The sequence below is a fragment of the Emys orbicularis genome, chromosome 15 (assembly GCF_028017835.1).
Source record: "Emys orbicularis isolate rEmyOrb1 chromosome 15, rEmyOrb1.hap1, whole genome shotgun sequence".
NCBI lineage: Eukaryota > Metazoa > Chordata > Testudines > Emydidae > Emys > Emys orbicularis.
The window spans coordinates 14756524-14760534 of record NC_088697.1 but is presented as its reverse complement, the minus strand read 5'-3'; positions in this window follow the sequence as shown (position 1 = coordinate 14760534).

Here is a 4011-nt window from a genome sequence, read left to right as displayed (position 1 = left end):
GCTTTTCCCGGTCCGAGCCAGCTCTCTCTCCTTTTTCTGGGGAGGAAGGAGAAGGGGGGGGGGGGGCGGGCCAGAAAGCCCCTCGTCGCTCCTGCCGAGTCGGAGGTCGCGGCCGCAGGTCACGGGTCGGGGCGCCTGGGGTCCGGCTCCCCCCAACACCCACCCGGCTTCCTCCGCGGAGGACCCCCGGCCACCGAAGCCGCTGGGGGAGACCCCGGGCATGGGGCGGACTGGCCCGGCCCCTCCCGGCCCCCCTGCGCCCGGCCGCCGGCCCGCGGGACCGCCCCGAATCCCCCCGCGGCCACCCAGGCGAGGCCTGGCCTGGAGGGCCCCACGGCGGGTGTCAGGCTCCCCGCCGCTTGCCCCACCGGGGACCCACGGCCACCGAAGCCGCTGGGGGGAGACCCCGGGCATGGGGCGGACTGGCGCGGCCCCTCCCGGCCCCCCTGCGCCCGGCCGCCGGCCCGCGGGACCGCCCCGAATCCCCCCGCGGCCACCCAGGCGAGGCCTGGCCTGGAGGGCCCCACGGCGGGTGTCAGGCTCCCCGCCGCTTGCCCCACCGGGGACCCACGGCCACCGAAGCCGCTGGGGGAGACCCCGGGCATGGGGCGGACTGGCCCGGCCCCTCCCGGCCCCCCTGCGCCCGGCCGCCGGCCCGCGGGACCGCCCCGAATCCCCCCCCGGCCACCCAGGCGAGGCCTGGCCTGGAGGGCCCCACGGCGGGTGTCAGGCTCCCCGCCGCTTGCCCCACCGGGGACCCACGGCCACCGAAGCCGCTGGGGGAGACCCCGGGCATGCGGCGGACTGGCCCGGACCCTCCCGGCCCCGCTGCGCCCGGCCGCCGGTCCGCGGGCCCGACCCGAATCCCCCCGCGGCCACCCAGGCGAGGCCTGGCCTGGAGGGCCCCACGGCGGGTCTGCAGCTCCCCCCGGGCTTCCTCCCCCGAGGACCCACGCCCCCCCTGAGCCGCAGGGGGAGACCCCGGGCCCGGGGCGGACTCGCTCGGGCCCCCCCCCCTGCGCCCGGCCGCCGGCCCGCGGGACCGCCCCCGAATCCCCCCGCGGCCAGGCAGGAGAGGCCTGGCCTGGATGCCACGGAGGACCCGCGGCCCCCAAAGCCGCAGGAGGCGCCCCCGGCCCCGGGGCCGGTAAGCCCCGTGTCGCTCCCCCCCCCTCACCCCCCCACCCCCCCCGCGCCTCGCTGCCGGGCACCGGGCACCGCCCCAGAGTCAGCCGCAGCCGGCCGGCCTGAGAGCTGCCCTCCTGTGTGAGACTACGTTGATACTAACCGGCCATCAGGCAGGTCAACCCCATTGCTAGACCTGGGTGGACCTGGTGGCCGAGCGGGGACTTAGGAAATTTTCCAGCCTTTTCCCGGGGCGTGACCTGTTGTCCCGGTGGGGACTTTGAAAATTTTACAGCCGCTTCCCGGGGCTTGACCGGTTGTCCTGAAGGCCCCCCACCCCCACCCCCACCCCCGGGCTCCTGCTCCCCTCTCCCCAGCCTCGGTGCTCCGCTCCCAGCCTCGGAGGCTCCCTCTCTGCGGCGGCTGCATCGCGTCCGAGGACGCTCACCCTCCGGAGGCTGGCTGTAAAGCCTGACACCCACCACCGCCGCCGCCCCGATTCTCCGAGGGGCGACTCTGAGGCCTCCCCCCACCCCCGGACCACCCTGGAGACGACTGCTAAGCCCCCACCCCCGGCCAGTCTAGGGGAAGACTGCTAAGCCTCTCCCCCCCCTGCCCCACCCACCCACACTGTCTGGGGGATGACTATTAAGCCTCCCCCCCGCCCAGCCTGGGGGAAGACTGTTAAGCCTCCCCCCCACCCACCCTGTCTGGGGGACGACTATTAAGCTTCCCCCCCGCCGGAGCGCCCGGGGGACGACTATTAAGCCTTCCCCCGGACTGCCCGGCGGACGACTGCGAAGCCTCCCGCTCAGCCTGGGGGAAGACTGTTAAGCCTCCCCCCCACCCACCCTGTCTGGGGGACGACTATTAAGCTTTCCCCTCCGGAGCGCCCGGGGGACGACTATTAAGCCTCCCCCGGACTGCCCGGGGGATGACTGCGAAGCCTCCCGCTTTGCCTGGGGGAAGACTGTTAAGCCTCCCCCCCCACCCACCCACCCACACTGTCTGGGGGACGACTGTTAAGCTTTCCCCCCCGGAGCGCCCGGGGGACGACTATTAAGCCTCCCCCGGACTGCCCGGGGGACGACTGCGAAGCCTCCCGCTCAGCCTGGGGGAAGACTGTTAAGCCTCCCCCCCCCCCACCCACCCACACTGTCTGGGGGACGACTATTAAGCTTTCCCCCCCGGAGCGCCCGGGGGACGACTATTAAGCCTTCCCCCGGACTGCCCGGGGGACGACTGCGAAGCCTCCCGCTCAGCCTGGGGGAAGACTGTTAAGCCTCCCCCCCACCCACCCTGTCTGGGGGACGACTATTAAGCTTTCCCCTCCGGAGCGCCCGGGGGACGACTATTAAGCCTTCCCCCGGACTGCCCGGGGGACGACTATTAAGCCTCCCCCGGACCTGCTCCATCTCGACTATTAAGCCCCCCTCTGTGGTCCTCAGGACCACTGCCGCGCGGCCCGCGGAGTGGGGTGACACCCGGGCCGCACAGCAAACCGGCCACCAGGTCAACCCATTGAATCCAATGGGTTGACCTGGTGGCCGGAAATCAAACCGGCCACCAGGTCAACCCATTAGATTCAGTGGGTTGACCTGGTGGCCGAGCGGGGACTTGGAAAATTTTACAGCCGCTTCCCCGGGGGTTGACCTGTTGTCCCGGTGGGGACTTTGAAATTTTTACAGCCGCTTCCCCGGGGGTTGACCGGTTGTCCTGAAGGCCCCCCACCCCACCCCCTCCCGGGCTCCTGCTCCCCTCTCCCCAGTCTCGGTGCTCCGCTCCCAGCCTCGGAGGCTGCCTCTCTGCGGCGGCTGCATCGCGTCCGAGGACGCTCACCCTCCGGAGGCTGGCTGTAAAGCCTGACACCCACCGCCGCCGCCGACCCGACTCTCCGAGGGACGACTCTGAGGCCTCCCCCCACCCCCGGACCACCCTGGAGACGACTGCTAAGCCTCCCCCACCGGACCGCCCGAGGGAAGACTGCTACGCCTCCCGCCAGCCCTTCCCCGCCCAGCCTAGGGGAAGACCGCTAAGCCTCCCCCCCCGCACAGTGTCTGGGGGACGACTATTAAGCCTTCCCCCCCCCCCGGAGCGCCCGGGGGACGACTATTAAGCCTTCCCCCGGACTGCCCGGGGGACGACTGCGAAGCCTCCCGCTCAGCCTGGGGGAAGACTGTTAAGCCTCCCCCCCACCCACCCTGTCTGGGGGACGACTATTAAGCTTTCCCCCCCGGAGCGCCCGGGGGACGACTATTAAGCCTTCCCCCGGACTGCCCGGGGGACGACTGCGAAGCCTCCCGCTCAGCCTGGGGGAAGACTGTTAAGCCTCCCCCCCACCCACCCACCCACACTGTCCTGGGGACGACTATTAAGCTTTCCCCCCCGGAGCGCCCGGGACACGACTATTAAGCCTTCCCCCGGACTGCCCGGGGGACGACTGCGAAGCCTCCCGCTCAGCCTGGGGGAAGACTGTTAAGCCTCCCCCCAGCCACCCACCCACCCTGTCTGGGGGGACGACTGTTAAGCTTTCCCCCCCGGAGCGCCCGGGGGACGACTATTAAGCCTCCCCCGGACTGCCCGGGGGATGACTGCGAAGCCTCCCGCTTTGCCTGGGGGAAGACTGTTAAGCCTCCCCCCCCATCCACCCACCCACACTGTCTGGGGGACGACTATTAAGCTTTCCCCCCCGGAGCGCCCGGGACACGACTATTAAGCCTTCCCCCGGACTGCCCGGGGGACGACTGCGAAGCCTCCCGCTCAGCCTGGGGGAAGACTGTTAAGCCTCCCCCCAGCTACCCACCCACCCTGTCTGGGGGGACGACTGTTAAGCTTTCCCCCCCGGAGCGCCCGGGGGACGACTATTAAGCCTCCCCCGGACTGCCC